The following is an 18,697-nucleotide window of genomic DNA, read 5'->3' on the forward strand; positions in this document are numbered from 1 at the left end:
TCATTTTTCTGTTCCCATTTTTCTTGGCAGATGACAGGAGACTTTGACATCTGCTGATGATCTAATGCAGCCGCTCGGGTCCAAATTCAACAGAATAAAAGCAAAAGTGCTCACGCTGAATGTCTTTTCTCCTCATTCGTTTCAAGACAGACAGCCTGCCTGCCCTTTAAAACCTCACTTTAGTCATTTTCATTGCTCTTTAAATATCACTGATGATGTGAGCTGGATGTGGGATCCAGAGATGCATTTTCCACTGAGTCAATAGATCTAGGGCAAAAAAACACGTTTAGGTCCGGTACACTGCCTTCGATGCAGTATTACCCAGCACAAATGAAGCATCTCAGTTTAGATGTTCACATATCAGCTGTGTTAAACAGAAAATTGGATGCATTGCTAAATGGTGTGTGTGCCCGTAAGACTTGTTCTCGCTCACCTCCCGCAACAAAGGGCAGCATTGTGTATCCTGTACTCCCCCCCACCTCCATCCCCTCCGGCTGGTCTCAGTGCAGTTCAATTGGGAGCGCTCCGCTGGGACCACACTTGTTTGCTTTTCTGGGATCAGTTAAAATCATGCATGTAATAAGGAGAAAATGGCTTTTAAGCCTGCCTGTAGGAAACGGTGCCCGATGAACCATTATCCCTTATTAAAGACAGAGCCCGGGAGAGACAGGAGGACACCCGCCCACTGATGGAGGGTCTTATTGCTTTGCTGATCTCTGATCAGTCTGACTGCTGTTAATTCCTATCTGCCTCTATATGTCTATCTATGCTAAAGAATCATGCCAGGAGAGCAAGTTACTACTGCAGTCCAGGGTTGTGCACTATTCAGCTATTCTTCCTGAGAAAGCGCATGTAAAATCACCATAAATATCATAAAAGAAGATATGCCTCAAGCTCTATTTACCATAGCCATCTAATTTTGGTTAAAAAACAAAAACAAAAAATGAGTTATTGAGCATGTATATAAGACACCGGTGTTCACTGTCACCCTACCTTACACCGATTCGCAATGGTAATCTTCTAAAAATTACTTATAATTTGAGATGTCGGATCTGATTTATTGAGAAGTTGATGTTTGGAAGTTAGTCGGGCCGATATCAACAACAAACATGTAACCAATCAGCATTAGGGGGCGTATGATGGTCAAGGAAAAGCTTTCTTAAATTAGAATAGCTTTCCAGCGCTGGAGAGCGCTAAGCAGGAAGGCCTGAAAACAGATGTGGAGGCTGCTTTTTTTTTTCTGGGTTTGAGTGTCATTATTGTCTGGAGCTGCTGTGCTGTTGGCGATTAACAACAAACTCTTGTTTGTATTTACTCTTGTGTACTGTACGTTCATTTTTTGTGCTTCCTTTCGTTCGTTCATAAACTGCGCTTTATTTTTTGTGAAACATTTTTGTTGCGCGTCAGCTGTGATAAACAGACATCCACTCTCGCATTGCATGTGTAACAGTGGCCAGATAGTGAAAGTTGTGCAGGAAAACCACTGCACACTGACAATCGCTGGAAAATGCAGTGTTTAGGGTCATTGTTAGTACACTTGCCTCGCATGCCAGCAGCGGACGGGCTGGGGTTCGAGACTGACTCGGAGCAGGGTGGTTAAGATTGGAGAGTGAGTTTTGGAGGCAGAGCAATGAAGAGAGGGATGGGTTTGTTTGGGTTGATTTCAAATATCAACAGTGTCCAACAGAGTTTTTGAGAAAAAAAAACAAAAAAACAAAACCCACCTTTAAATCTGTCATCTAGATGGCTGCTTTTAATCTAGAAAGGTCCAAACGGCAACCATCACTGACATCTGTGGAATCATCTGTTGTAAATACCAGGAAACCCTGAGCTGCGGAGAGCCTGTACTAAAAGTTCCATACTGCAGCGGTAAGCTGTTATTAACTGAACATCCACACTAGTTCTCTTTGCCACATTTAAAAGAGAAGCATATTTCTGAATCAATTTATATGGTCCGCAAATGTGTGCACCGAGATAACGATCAACTACAGCAGGACACTGTATCAGCTGAGTGTTTGATTGGAAGCCTAATAATGCCCCTTTTGATTCAAGGAATGCTTGTAATACTTCCCTCTAGGTAATATCCTCTAACCCCAATTTGACAGATTTTTCAATAAAGATGTATCTCAAGAATGGTAACAAAAAGGCTTGTTATTTTTGCTTGTTCTTAAACTATTATGAAAATGTGATTGGATCAGTCTTAAAGGTGACCTCTTATGCCCCTTTTTACAAGATGTAATATAAGTCTCTGATGTCTCCAGAATGTGTCTGTGAAGTTTCAGCTCAAAATACCCCATAGATCATTTATTATACTGAGCTGTAATTGCCCCTTTTTAGGTGGAAGCAAAAACATCCTGTTTTCATGTGTTTATCTTCAAATGCAAATGACTAGTGATGTTTGGTTCGCGAACGAATCGTTCTTTTTAACCGGTTCTTTTCAGTGAACCAGTTGAACCAGTTCACCAAATCGGTCTGAATCGTTCCAAACAGTTTGCATCTCCAGTAAGCAAACACGAATCCACAAATTACTAAAGTTATTCACTTTTTGACGTGCCTGACACTACCTCTCAAAATAAACCAACATTCCGGAGTTATTCACTTACTCCAACAGTACAGTGACTTAACCTGCTGTAAAGAGAGAACTGATGATGATGAGCACAAGCAGCAGAGTAGCTGATATGAGTGCGCATGCGCGGCACACACGAACGAACATACACGGCCTGTCACCGTTCTCATTCTCGAGTCAAGAACCGGTTGCAACGGTTTTCGGATCATCAGTACACAACCGAGAACCGCTTCTTTCGGACATGTCCGATTTGAGAACCGGTGAGCTGATGATACTGCAGATGCGTTTAACTTTTCAAGAGAACGAAAAGCACGTTAGTCAAGTTTTGCTGAACATCGGACAGTGTGATAATATAAAACATACTGGAAATATGTTTATGACTTAATTCAAAATACAAATGTTTTTTGTGCTTTTCCAAATACACCATAGCAGATTGATAGCATATAATACTGTACATAAACTACATGCCAACATGAACATAATATTTTGTACATAGATCAAACTAATGTTCAGAAATAGTTCTACAAATTTATTTTTCTATATTAATGTTATTTAAAAAAGCAATATAGTGGAAGTTGTGCAGTTGTGCTTTCAAGTTATTTTTTTTTAAAGATTGGAAACATTTATTTATTTCATAAATAATCCATGGACAGTATATTTAATTTCTAAACAAGGTGATATAAAGATAACTACAGCAAGAGCAAACAAGCGACTCCTTTTGAATCGCTCTCGCGGTTCTCGAATCTCAATCTCGTTCTCGAGTAGAATCGGTTGCAACGGTTTTCGGATCACCAGTACACAACCGAGAACCGCTTCTTTCGGACGTGTCCGATTTGAGAACCGGTGAGCTGATGATACTGCGCATGCGTGATTCAGCGTGTGATCTGAAACTACCGAACAGTAACATCACAGCACCGGTTAACTAGGACAACTGATGCTATGAGAGGACTCGAATGAGGGGCGCCTGGCGAAACGTAAGTTTATTTAATTACAAATAAATCGTAATGTAAGAGGATCATGGTTTCTGCTTTGATGAAGACTAATTTATTTACTTTATAACTGTAAAACTTTGTTTGCACAGACTGCCTGTATATGTCATGTGTTTGGATGCTTTAGATGCAAAACTAAATTGTAAGAAACGCTTCAGATTATAATGTTTTAGTTGACTGATGTTATGATTACTGACTTTATGAATGTGTTAAGTTTTTTCATCCCGGCCCGCGATAGACGACGTCATCGCGAATGACGTCATTACGTCGGAGCGTAAAAGAACCGGTGAACCGTTTTTTTTCAACTGGTTGATTGAATCGAACTGTCCGAAAGAACCGGTTCGCGGAAAAGAACCGAACTTCCCATCACTACAAATGACCTGCTGTTCCCCACCCTCCTTTCCAGAAGAGGGCGGAGCCTTTAGAGCTTGTGCCTCGGACACTCCGCCAACAACAAAACAGAACCAATATGGCTGCTACTGTAAATACCAGAGTCGGACACTGAAGAAGGAGATACTCTGGTAGAAGTACTAACTTTGAGAATGCACCAAGTTGTTCCTGAAATGTTAGTTAATGAATTTATGTAATTTCTGTGATTCTCATGAGGGACCTACTGTATGATAGTGTCAATATTAGTGTCAGAGATCGGACAGGCTCCATCACCACACAGCCACAGAGATCACAATCACCAGAGTACTAATCACCCACACCTGTTCTTCATCTCCTCATCACCACAGCAGCATAAGCACACACTTCACCCTGGTACATTATCTTGTCTCGTTTTGAGTCACTTACCTTCATGCATTGTCGTCCCTCTGTGTCTCCAGCATCTTCATTCCCCAGACTCCTTCCAAGCTCCATCATCATCACCGAAGCGTGTGCTCGGCTGCTCATGCCCATGACCTCCTCAAATCACCTGCAAGACAAAGAACTGTCAGTATTACCATTCATTATTGCATTGCAGCTTTGACTGATATACTTACCTACCTGTTTGCTTTACCTGCTACGTCTAATAAATACTCATATTCATTTCTACATTGTTGTCTGTGTTCCGTAACAGACTATAGCCTATATATTCATCATATTTTACTTAACCTGTTAGTGATGTCTTGATTATTTAATGTATGTTTAAATAAATATGTCATGAAAATAACAACCACTGTGTAAATGATTATATTTCGACAACGATTTGGAGTCAAAACATAATTTTATAATTAGATTTAGAAGTTATGTGCAGTTTACAAGTTTGCATACAATTTGTTATTTGAGTGTGGATATTATATCTCAACATAAATAGCAACTGAATTTAGGCTAATAGTTTGGGCTCTGAACCTGAATCTATTATAGTAATGTGCAAGTAAGGCCTCCCTATAGTTTACAGCATCAGCAGAGATCATTTTTATATCCTTATGAAACTTTTAATTAAAATTGAATTTAAAGACGGAGACAATTTGTTCAGTAAATTACTGTTTAATAAAAAAAAGGAATTCTGTTTAGATTTCTCCCCCTGCTGTACTGAACAGGGGCACATTAAGGTAACCAAAGGCCCCTGGGCTACAGCATTATGCTAGGCCCCCCTACCCCAGATATATATAGTGCCCTCCACAATTATTGGCACCCTTAGTAAATATGAGCAAGGGCGGCTGTGAAAATAAATCTGCAATGTTTATCCTTTTGATCTTTCATTCAAAAAATTCAAAATTATAACCTTTCATTGAAGTAAAACAATTGAAAATGGGGGGAAAGCTCATTATGAAATAAATGTTTTTCTCTAGTTCACGTTGGCCACAATTATTGGCACCCAATTATTGCAACATCCTTTTCCCAAGATAACAGTTCTGAGTCTTCTCCTATAATGCCTGATGAGTTTGGAGAACACCTGAGGAGAGATCAGAGACCATTCCTTCATACAGAATCTCTCCAGATCCTTCAGATTCCAGCTCCATGTTGGTGCTTCTTCTCTTCAGTTCACTCCACTCATTTTCTTTAGGGTTCAGGTCAGGGGACTGAGATGGCCATGGCAGAAGCTTCATTTTGTGATCAGTGACACATTTTTGTGTTGGTTTTGATGTTTGTTTTGGATCATTGTCCCGATGGAAGCTCCAACCACTGACCATTATAAGATTTCTAACAGAATCAGTCAGGTTTTGATTTTTATCTGTTGGTATTTGATAGAATCCATGATATCATGTGTCTGAACAAGATGTCCAGGACCTCCAGCAGAAAAACAGGCCCACGACATTAAAGATCCAGCAGTATATTTAACCGTGGGCATGGGGTACTATTTATCCATGTGTGCACCAAACCCATCTGGTGGGTTTGCTGCCAAAAAGCTCTTTTTTTTTTAGGTTCATCTGACCATAGAACCAGGTCCCTTTTGAAGTTCCAGTCTTGTCTGACAACTGAATATGCTGGAGGTTGTTTCTGGATGAGAGCAGAGGATTTTTCTTGAAACCCTCTCAAACAACTTGTGGGGATGTAGGTGCTGTTTGATAATTTTTTTTAGGCTTTCTGAGACTCAAGACTCAACTAATCTCTGCAATTCTCCAGCTGTGATCCTTGGAGAGTCTTTGTCCACTCAAACTTTCCTCCTCACTTCACATTAGGACGATTTAGACACACGTCCTCTTCCAGGCAGATTTGTAACATTTTTAGTTGATTGGAACTTCTTAATTATTTCCCTGGTGGTGGAAATGGGGATTTTCAATGCGTTAGCTTTTTTCTTATAGCCATTTTCTATTTTGTGAAGCTCAACAATCTTTTGCTGCACATCAGAACTATATTCTTTGGTTTGTGATGAATGATTAGGGGAATTTGTTTACACATATTTGTACTCCTGTGGAACAGGAAGTCATGGCTGGACAATTTCATGCTCCTAGTCACCCTGGTGTGCTAAAAAAATGTAGGTATGAATGGGAATATACGTCAGAGATATTTTACTCATAAGAATTTCTAGGGATGCCAATAGTTGTGGCCAACATGTATTAGAAAAAAACATTTATTTCATAATGTGAGTTTCCCCCCACTTTCAATTGTTTTACTTCAATGAAAGGTTAGAATTTTGTGAATTTTTTTGAATGAAAGATCAAAAGGATAAACAATGCAGATTTATTTTCACAGCCGCCTTTGCTTATATTTACTAAGGATGCCAATAATTGAGGAGGGCACTGTGTATATATGTATATATATAAACAGTTGACAGCTTCCTGCCAACTATTTTTGTAGAAATTTATATTGTCGATAACATTTACAACACCGTATGTATCCTGCGTAAAAATCTGGGTCAAATAAAGGTTAATATTAATTCACTCTTTGCCAGTAGGTGGCACGTATGAAACAGCTGAATTATAGCAGATCATAAACAAAGAAGTGATGCGCTTATAAACACTACATCAGTGTTTCCCAACCCTTATTTTGCCACGGCACAGTTTTGATAAGTCATGATACAAAAGATGAGGCACTATGCCCATATTAAAACTTGCTTCAGCTAGACGGCAAATAGTAGACTAAGAATATCCTCCACTCTTCAAATACAAAAAAATGTTAGCCTTAATGGACAGTGTTTCTTGAGTAAAGAAAATGCTGTACTTATGCAAACATCAGTTCCTTGCATGCAAAGATCTCCAAACTGTGTGCAGCACATTCTAAATGGAGGCGGGGGAGGGGTTGACTGACAGTCTGAGGAGCCGATCGATTTATGAGGTTTAGTCACAACCTCTTTTAAATGCTTTTTATTGGTTAAATATTTGTAAAAACCCACATACAGACATTAGGATGACCAATAGCATTAATTTTATTTTTTTTTTAAATGACGAAATATGAGTCACTATAAGTTTTTGGCCCAACAACAATAATATATTCTTATTAGTAGTATTTATTTTCACATATTTTTTAGAATTTGATCATTTTCCACGGCATACCTGACAACCTGTCACAGCACACTAGTGTAAAAGAAAATGCCATCACATTTTTTTCTGGCAAAAATGCGAGTTTACAGGTACAGCTCCATGATATAAATAACATAAATTATACAAAATATTTATTATTCATCAGCAGTAGATAAAAATAATCACTTGGCATAAATGTGGGCTATTTGGTGATTGCAAACTGCTCTAAAAGCATGAGCATGTAAACGCGCAGCAACAGCACCGCGTCTTTGAAACATGCAGGGCGTTTTTATTAATCAAATCATAGCCTTTTAAAGTTTAATTATTACATATTTATAAAACAGTTAGTTCCTGTCCTTGATGCTGATTGGTCAATAGCTGTGTTTTATTCACGATAAAACCAAAGCCACTGGAAGGCTAGCCTGCAAGGGGGGGAGGGGCGGTTGGTAAACCAAGCGTGCCACACGAGTCCTGAAAAGTGAAGCCAAAGCGTCTCGATCGCCCCCAGGTGGCTGGAAGCAGTATAAGTCATAAACATGCGACAAACTTCGACTTGACATCGCGGCTCCACTTCGCACTTCGCGCTGCGTTCTTTTTTCACAGTCTATGATGTAAACACACTTCGGTCTCAAAATGATGTTTAAAAAAAAAAAAAAAAAAAACATTGGAAAAGTGAATTTTGCATAATAAGTTACCTTTAAATGATTGGTCTGTGCCTTGCCAAAAAGCATGTACTGTAACATATGCAAATTTTCTGTTTACATGGAATACTATTTTACAATTGCCAAAATGCACCATAGAGCACGCTTCAAGGAATACTGCATCCCACAATGCTACTCTAACTCTACACTCTAACCCTAACCCTATCATGAAAAATAGATTGAGCACCAAAGAACTAAGCAAAAGTTGTATTTAGAGGTACATTAATCATTCTATGGCCAGTACAAATACTGAATATGCTAGTCCACATGCAAGTATATACTGTGATCACAGACTGAGTGTGTAGGCCTGCTAAGATGTGTGTGCGCAATACAGTGAAAAAAAAAAGCTACATAGTGCTACTGTCTGAAAAACATAGTGAAGTTGTATCATCACCACTTTCAGTTGGTTATTCCCCAACACTGACCTTGTGTGCATGTGTGACAGGTCTGAGATAAGACTGCTCAGCCCCGCTGCTCATTAGAGTTTAATAAAGAGCAGAGGTCAGCCCGGGGGAGTGAACGCATCATCAGAAAGCGCCCCCAGAGCTCCTGCTGTCACAATGAGTCCTTTTTTCTCTTTATTAACCACTGTGCTGAACCCTTACACACACACACATTGGTGACTCAAGAAAAAAAGTTGGCTGAGCGGCTTTGTACACTATAAAAAATTATTTTTCAAAGTTGCAAATAAAAGAAAGTTCACTGGAATATGTTTTACAAATACTATTTCAAAATTTCACATTTATCTCAATGTGTTACTTGCCATTTCTTTGTAATTATTTGTGAAATTTCCTAGCAGTTTCTGAGTGAAAATTGTTTCTTCACCATTGTTTTTTCAGTGTAGGGTTCCACGATCTGATGTTACTCTGTGTTTGTGTATGTGTCAGTATGTGAAACGTTAGGATCAGCCAGGGGAGACAATTCAGAAAGATGCTTCGGTGGGAATGATTTATCCAAATATGCAGAGCAGGACTTGGCTTCAAACGCCATACATCTTTATTGGATTAAAAATAGGACAAAAAATACATTGCACAGTTGTATTAATATACATATGCTCCATTATTCCACACTATTCAAATGCCCTTGCTTGTGGTAGACGCCCCTTTTTTAGCTTTCTGATTCATTGGGGTTAAAGGTGAAAAGCCAAAGATCAAGAGTGACCATGTTGTTTCCTGCCCAGGCCAAAGCACGCACAACAGGTTTAGGTCTCGTCTCTACAATAGACAGATAAGCTCTGTCAGTTTTACTGCTGTTCATTTTCGCCTCCACCCGAGGCCAAACCTTCAGCTGTAGAGTGCTATCTCTCATTTGGCTTCTCCTGAGGGAAGTTTTCAGTGCCTGCTCTCATCATTTCAGTCTACAATCTATTGCTCGTCTCATCTCTGCTCCTCTGCGTCTCCTTCAAGTCTCGTTTGACTGCACACGGAATCTTGGAATGGAGACAAAGAATATAATCTGAGGCCCAAAGGTGACTCCCCTTCCAAGGCCCCTTCTGGCAATTGAGAGCTTATATTCTCGAAGTAACTCAGAATGTAACAAATCTCTTGGAAGGCACTCAAGTGCAACAGTGAGGTCTCCTTCACTTTCAGCTCAAGATAAGGAGTTTGGAAGCTAAAACAGACTCCTTTCCATGTTTTTTTTCTTTTCTATCAGGACTGATGTCTTCTTCTGTTATTCTCCCATTTCGTTCAAGCCTTTTCCTAGCCAGTCTTGCAGAAAGTGTTGAGCTTTTTACCAGAGTGAGAATTGCTGGCCTCCATATCGCATGGATAACAAAATACCAAGCTAAGTAACAATAATGATAGATTTTTTTTTTTTGTCAGGATGAGCTTTCTCAGCCGTTTTGACATGACTTTTAAGCAGCAGGTCATTTTAGGGGGATGCATTAAGTCAGGTGAATTATTGACTGTGCACACGATAAGTCCCACCTCTCATTTCCGTATGAGAAGACTAAATAAAAAGTAAGTAAAAAAAAAAAAAAAAACTCTAATTAACTTAGAACATCACTTAAAAATGGATGGATGGATGATTTATCAAAACTTGATCAAACCTAACAAATTTTTTTTGTTAAATGTTTATATTTAAAAGTATAGGTTTTATTTCTTTCTTTACAATGAGTGCTCCCAGGTGAAAAAAAAGTACATTTCAATAATGTACTTAAAGTGCTCTATTTTCATGCACTAATTTTGTACTTAATATACTAAAAATTCTTCTTTAGTAGTACATCTTAATAAGTGTACTCAACTGTGCTATTTTGAGACAGCATGAAATATGAACTTAAATGTGCTTTTAATATACTATCTCTGTATTTAAAAAATGCATTTAGATACTAATTATAGTAAATTCGAACCCATAGTGTGCTACAAGTGGTATCTAAATACATTTTTTAAATACAGAGATAGTATATTAAAAGCACATTTTAGTTCATATTTCATGCTGTCTCAAAATAGCACAGTTGAGTACACTTAGATGTTCTTAAGATTATCTTAAGAAATACTAAAGAAGAATTTTTACTATATTAAGTACAAAATTAGTGCACGAAAGTAGAGCACTTTAAGTACATTATTGAAATGTACTTTTCTTCACCTGGGCTACTTGCTTTTATACTAGAAAAAAAAAGACAGGACCATTATTAGTTTTTCATTAGTAATTTGAGCTAATTTCTGTGTTAGAGGTAAAAACTGACCTGGTTTCATGAGATTCTATACTATAAGTAATTTTAGTCTCCTGATCCTCTGAAGGGGGTTTTATGCCTACTCTATGTACTCCATTCAGACAGCCAACAATCCATTTAGCGATCCTACAAAGACGAATTTGTAAGTGTCACGGATGGTATTAAAATCTCTTATATATGTTGTTGCAGCTGTATGCGAAGAGCAGGAGGCAGCAATGAGTCACTCTGCCTCTGATCGGGAAGGCAACAAGGAATGCGTTTTCAGTCTCTACTGACCTTGGGTAGAAGAATTTAATCCTTCTTACAAGGAGCCGTTTCATCATATAAACAGATTCTCTTGTATCTGAGCATCCTTAATTCTTGGAATGTGAATTTATAGGAGAGAGTTTTCACAAGTTTCACTAGATTTATGTGACCGTATCTTAGTCTATATGAGAGGTGTGTGTATGGAGAATGTTTGCTGTGGCAGCCCCCCAATAGAAGAGTCGAGAGTGATGGACAGTAAAGAGTAGGCCCCATTAACAGCTTTATTCCACCACCTTTTAGCCTGACATAAAACTGCCTGACAGGCCCCAGCTCCACACAGCACTCTTGGCTGCCTATCTGAGCGGTTCATTGTCAGAAACAAGGCGAGAGGTGTTCTCCTCTGTAGCATGTCTTCTCCCTTTCCTTAAATCAACTTATTCTTGGCTCATCTTTATCCACTGGCTCTCAGAAGAATTTTTTTGAAAAATCAATTTGAATTAAAAACTCTAAAGGCAGTTTAGAGTTTTGCTTTTTCAGTGTTCTCCATTTGTTTAAATTTGCTCCAAGAGGCTGTTATATGGCTATTTTTTTAATATCCATTTAGGAGTCTGAACCTTTTAAAGTCACCATGAAATCTAAATTGACAATCATTGGATCTCATTCACTAATAATTGCATACACTATTCATATTTAAACACACATTTGAACTCCTCAGAAAACTTTCCGCCTAATTCATAACACGTGTATGTACATGAATTTGTTCTTAACCTCGTTCTAATGTTGATGAATTCGGAGTATTGTAAATGAGCATCCGCGTGCACAAGGTAAGCATGAGCAAAACACGCATCCTCAAAACAAGTTCAAACGCAATAAACACCATTTATACAGACATTACAGACCTCCGACTAGCCAGCTGTGCATACGTGTATCTACATCTTTATGCAGTTCGAACTATAACGCACCTTTTCTTACTCTTTCACTGATATGATGAAATGTTTAATATCTATATACCTGTTTAAAATATCATCTCAACATGTTTGTGAATTATTACACCAAGAGTGAATTATTTTTGCGTACAAGTGGTTTCAGTTGTTCCTAAAACATTTTTTTTTTCAAAAATTTAGAACAAAGTTATTGATGAATCATGATTTGTTCATGAAAACGTTTATATGCGGATCTCACGCACAAAGTCGTGCGTATGCATGCTTAGTGAATGAGACCCTTTTTTAATGGAATATCATAAAAGGTTAGTTAACCCAAAAATGAAAATTCTGTCATTTATTACTCACCCTCATGCCGTTCCACACCCCTAAGACCTTCGTTCATCTTCAGAACACAAATTAAGATATTTTTGTTGAAATCCGATGACTCAGTGAGGCCTCCATAGGGAGCAATGACATTTCCTCTCTCAAGATCCATAAAGGTACAAAAACATATTTAAATCAGTTCATGTGAGTACAGTGGTTCAATATTAATATTATAAAGTGACGAGAATATTTTAATGGTGCGCCAAAAAAACAAAATAATGACTTATTTAGTGATGGCCGATTTCAAAACACTGCTTCAGGAAGCTTCGGAACGTTATGAATCTGCTGTTCGGAGCGCCAAAGTCACGTGATTTCAGCCGTTGGCGGTTTGACACATGATCCGAATGATGATTCGACACACTGATTCATTTATGCTCCGAAGCTTCCTGAAGCAGTGTTTTGAAATAGGCCATCACTAAATAAGTTTTTTTTTTTTTTTTGGCGCACCAAAAATATTCTCATCGCTTTATAATATTAATATTGAACCACTGTACTCACATGAACTTATTTAAATATGTTTTTAGTACCTTTATGGATCTTGAGAGAGGAAATGTCATTGCTCCCTATGGAGGCCTCACGGAGCCATCGGATTTAATCAAAAATATCTTAATTTGTGTTCCGAAGATGAACGAAGGTCTTACGGGTGTGGAACGGCATGAGGGTGAGTAATAAATGACAGAATTTTCATTTTTGGGTGAACTAACCCTTTAATGTACCTCCCTCTAGCAGCAACATCTCTTCTCTTCTCTGATGACGTTTTTCGGTGAAAAGGTAGGACAACCTGTCACTCACAATAGATCGACCAACAGCAAACCACAACCACCCAGTCAAGTCCCTATGGACAAAACCATGTCCCGCCCCACATTTTTTTCTCATTCAAGAATTCGACATCTGTTGATTTGAAGTTTTCATTTTATGGGACTTATCTTACTTATCTTAAGTCACATTCTTAGGCCCTGTTTACACCTGGTATTAAGATGCGTTTTGGTCGATCGGATCACAAGTAGACGAAGGAGACACATTCCCATTTACACCTGGTGTTTTAATCTCTCTTTTGTCCACTTTCAACCACTTCTGTCCTGATTTCTTTGAGGGGAGGGTCTATGCCTGGGTAAATCTATGGGCTTTTTTAGATCTTTCGATCTAATGGACAAAATGAGCTCACGCAATTCACATATGAAGGCAAAAGGAGACGACAGAAAAACATACGGAGAGCAACAGCTTTCGTTTCTGCTCTGATAGCCACAAAACCATCCGAATGTTGTGTTTGTGTGTTAGAAATCAGTCTTTTGTGGCTGTTCGAATGCATTTGACCACATGAGCGTTTACACTAAGAAAGCAATCTGGTCGCATGCGTTTTAGACCCCATTTACACGTGTATTTAGCGGCATCCACTTGTGATCCAACTGACCAAAACGCATCTTAATACCAGGTGTAAACAGGGCCTTAGTCACAATGGGTGATGTCCATCCCCCCACATAACCTTTTCACCTTTTAGGGTTAAGTTAACGTCACTCACACTGACATCAGCTCGTCGACCCTGCTGGAGATTTACATCCAGGGGTCACGAGAGGAATGAGCAGGTAGACCTTGAAACAGATTGACAGGCCAGAATGACGATTCAATTTGTATCCGAGCGTCAGCCAAGTTTGGACACATGAGCATCAGAGAGCATGAAAACTCACTGCAAAGATATTCACAGGCACAGATACACACCGTGAGAAGACATGTGCGCTCTGAGTCACGCAAAAGAAAAATCTGCCTCTTTGCTGGACTGGCTGTTCGTTTGTTTTTACTGGACACAAATTTTCCCCAAATTGATGCAATTCTATTGATTAAATAATGGGCCGTTTCCTCCCATCAGACTGTCACTCTAAATGCTCTACTCTTTCACATGTGTCAGCCAGTCTGGAGGGCTGGACGTCAATCTCCAACACAGACTGCTCTTTAACTCCTTATGTACTTCTCTTTCTATGCAATATCTATCAAAGAATCTATTGTAAACATTCAATAAAAGACACGTTTCTTTTTAGAATAATAAAGTGAACTTTTGGGACTCTGAAAGGTTGAAATGACAAAATTCACATGAATTCCATGCCACAGTCGCCATCTAGTGGACATATAACATATTATACACTACCAGCCAAAAAGTTGGATACACTTGACTGATTTTGTCTCATGATCAATACATATGAATTTCTTCACAATCACTAAAATTAAAATAATTGGTTGAGATTATGTTCAGAGTTGGAATCCAGACAAAGAAGAAGCTCAAATGTATGTCCCTATAATGACCATACTCTATGGTGTTTCATAGTTTTGATGACTTTACTATGATTCTAAAATGTGGAATAGAAGATGATGACGATGATGATGATGATGATGATGATGATGATGATGACAGTAGCAGATTTCGATATGAGTAAAAAATAGACTGTTGGTTTATAGCAGAGGAAGAGGAGGTGAGGGAGGGAAGGGGGTGAAAGAATAGCTTCAATGCCTGTTTCAACGACCCAAACTACCAGCCTGTAAAAATAAATCACACATCTGCTTCCAATGAGCCCCTGACATATTAATGCCCTTGTGCTTGTTATGAAATTCTTGTAATGCCCCCCTCCCTCCTCCAAGTCCAGGGCACAATGTGCATGTGTCACCAATCCTCTTCAGCTTCCTCTGTCTGTTCATCATTACCTCTCTCTTTTTCTTCTCTCTGTCACCAAATTACTGATACAGACCATCTATCCATCCACCTATCCATCTATCTACTTCTAGTATGTGTAGAAATAATAGGGCAGTGTGAGCTGGCAGAGAAATATTTAAAAGCTCATGAAAGCAAGCAGTGTTGCTTTCATACATAAAAAAGATTCTCGACGCAAGAGGATTATTGGTAAACAGATTCTTCAATATGGTCTTAGCTCTTTGAATGATCTCCTGGACAGAAACACATGTGGCCCTTGTTAAAAAAAAAAAAAAAAAAAAAAACTAAATTAAACGATAACGGGAAGAATGGAGCTGCCGCTCTTTGAAGTGAGCGTGAATCTGAACTCTGAAGCTAATTATCCGCAGACAAACTGAAAGGACCTGTTTATTTATCTGAGAAAGAAAATTATTGTCCTGTAAAGAAGAGGCGGACATGTGCTCATCTCTCATTGGGAGACCATGTAGCATATGTAGCAACTCAAACTACCCATAGCCAACCCAGGTAAAAAAAAAAAGTAAATTTCTATAATGTACTTAAAGTGCTTTTTTATACAGAATACAGATCCAGAGGATTATTATTTTTATTGTATATTAATATTGTAATTTTAATTATAATTTTACAATATGTAAGAATTTTGCAGTAAAATATCCCAAAACCACTAGGCTAGTGTTATATATTTTGTTCACTTGAGTACTTACAATATCCCAAATGCTTCCAACTATTTGTAAATCGTGAGAAAATTGCAATTTTAATCAAGGCTCCGGGACGTGTGAGGAGTCGCCTGTCAATTGCGTCATACCTGCGTTACCCTAGGTTTCCGGTTTTATTTTGTAGAAACCATGGAAACACCAAAGACGCTTTAATATTTACGTTTTAATAGACAAGGGAACAACTGTTTTGATATATTTACAGACAGAAAACTAATTATTGTTATATAGCTCAACACGTTTAGTCTTATTGTTTAAATCAATTTTCTTGATTTTTTGCGAGTACCATGCTTTACCATGCCTCAGAGAAAAACACTATTTTGTGAAGTAGCTAACATAGCATAATCAGATGCAGCTTTATTTTTAGTAACAGTAATACAGAATTTTCTCCATCATACAATACGTTTTAAAATTAATTGCATGCCATTTATCAACACAAGCCATCCAGCATTTAATATGATATTCTAAAATCTATCTATCTTACTGCAGTGTGTAACAGTGTCTCACAGCAGCCACCGAGCGAACGCACAGTAACATTATAACATCATTTTCAACACACTCAAATGTATCCAATGATAAACAGAGCTGTGTTACCTCATACTCATGACCGGAATAAGGAATCGGTCCTACGATGCTTCATACTACAGTAATGTTAATAATCTTTGAACATGATTTCTGCCCGAGTCCCGTCCTGATTCTATGCCTTTGTTTTGAATGGGCCTCTAGTGGACAAAAAACTACATATTGCACCTTTAAGTAGCCTAAGGTATTTTACGATTTAGACCACAAATGCCCAAACTAGCATTTCCTTAATTGTGACTAGGTTTGGGTGATAAGATAAAAAAAAATAGTTATATTTTTGGTGATATTCAATGTATTTTGAAGCCATTGCACTTTGATCGCAAAGCTCTCTGACGATTGAACTCTGCTGTGGATCATCTTGCCATTTAAGTACTGTTTTCTCTATTCATTTTCAACAAAGGCTGAGCAAAGCTCATGGTCCTATTTGATGAGAAACTAAGGACTGTACTTTATGTGATGGACTGTATTTCTTAACCTCTGGTTCCAACTGTTTGATGTCAGAAATTGGTGTCAGATTGAATAATGAATGTTTTGTGTGGCTGTGTTTAACACATTTGACTCATGAGTAAGATCTGGTTGGTCCCTTATTTTATGTAGTGCTCAAGTAAAAGTTAACGGGATAGGTGTTACACAACCAAGCATCATGAAACTTTTTGGAAAATTAATGGCTAAATACAAAGCTAATTACAATCATTACAATGCTCATAAAAGTACTTAATTTTATATTGCCAGCAAAATCATCACATTATGTTGCTCAGTCCTAATAAAGCAACAGTAAAATGTAATTGAAAAAAAAAAAAAAAAAAAAAAAAACCTTTGAGCGGTCATTATAATTTTAACTTCATTTAAAAAAAATTACAACTGCACAACCCATAACTTCCTTACTATGGAAATTGCAAAAAAAAAAAAAAAAAAAAAATTCCTTATATTCTCAAACTACTTAAAAATACTGAGATACAAATATGTAAGAAACATACAATTCTTTACTAGTTTTTTGGTTTAATTGTATCATTCTCAATGCTTCATTGCAAATTGCATTGTCTGAAAAGCCCTTTATTATGATACAAAAAAATAAATAAAATAGAGAGATAGAAAAATAGTACATTCCATAGTACAGTATTTCATTGCCTTGTTTTTTTTTTTTTTTTTTTTTTTTTTTTTTTGCTTCAAAAATCTATTTTTTTTAATTTTGTAATGTCCTGTAATTTTGGAGCTGGTTGGTTCAAGGATTTAAAGTCTTTGTTGAACTTTTTTTATTTTGGAAATTTCTATGAAAACAATGAATGGAGAAGTATTCTGAAAGAAACTGTTTCACAGCTTGCCAAAAGGTGTCAGTACACACAGAGTTCACTGTGCAGGATGTGTAGAAGTAGTAAGTACACAACAGCTTTGAACATGAACCTCTCTTCTGCTGCAGTCATCGAAAATAGATTACTGCAATGTACAATTTGAAAGAAAACACAAGAGGTCATCACAAAAAGAAACAGACAATATCATGTTGAGTTCAGAATGCCCCAGAATAACAACAGCCAACCAAAAGAGTTTCCTCCACACCTACAAATATGCACACTTGTGCCTCAATGTAACAAGCTTCTCATTTGCTGGGATAGAAGCATTGCGTGCAATTCATCCAGTGCCTACGTGTCCCTCTAAATGGATCGGACAGTAAGTCACTCAAATCCTATCGGTCCCTGTAATCTTATCACATGTGACCAACACACGCTAATTACAGGGGTGATGCCCGTCCGTTGGGTTCTCATATAGACACAGCTGCAAGGCAACTCTACAACTCAGCCAATTGGCTCTTAGCCTAAAGACAGGTCAAGTGCTCTTACAAGAGACCCTACAAAAGATTTGGGGTCAATCCACCAAAAGTCCTAGTATTCACCCATTGTCTCTGAGCCAGAATGTTTAGGTATTTGATTAGGCTAAACCAAAGTGGCAAGGGACTTAAAGTTCACTACTAATTATAAGAGCTTGTGATTGCTGCAAATAGGGTTAGTGGTGAACACAGAAAGTTGACTTGCTCTTCATGGTAACTACCAAATGAGCTAATTGCTCATTACAAAGTACACTGGATTGACTTGGGTGCAAAATCTGTCTAAACGGGTTGTATGACTGGATCCTCCCATGATTTGTCAAGGAACATAACTTTGAAGTTGCTATGGGAGAACTGACCAGGGAATTGTTCAATTACATGTCTGGGTGATAATAATCTTAGGAGACCTTTACAACTTCTTCTGGAGTTAGACAATAGGATAAATGCATCGGTCACGTTTACCCGGCCTGTCTGTGGTCTACCATTAAATCATAGATGGAAGCCAATCGCTGAGCTAA

At 38.0% G+C, this 18,697-nt stretch overlaps 1 long non-coding RNA gene across 1 annotated transcript in view; it reads right to left on the reverse strand.

The window, feature by feature from the left end:
- LOC125277471 overlaps positions 1-18,697 on the reverse strand; it is an 82,655-nt gene that overhangs the window by 57,538 nt on the left and 6,420 nt on the right. The window contains exon 4 of the long non-coding RNA XR_007186905.1: positions 4,351-4,471. This is a non-coding gene — a long non-coding RNA (uncharacterized LOC125277471). The remainder of the gene's footprint in view (positions 1-4,350; positions 4,472-18,697) is intronic.

This window comes from Megalobrama amblycephala, linkage group LG10 (assembly GCF_018812025.1).
Source record: "Megalobrama amblycephala isolate DHTTF-2021 linkage group LG10, ASM1881202v1, whole genome shotgun sequence".
Taxonomy (NCBI): Eukaryota; Metazoa; Chordata; class Actinopteri; order Cypriniformes; family Xenocyprididae; genus Megalobrama; species Megalobrama amblycephala.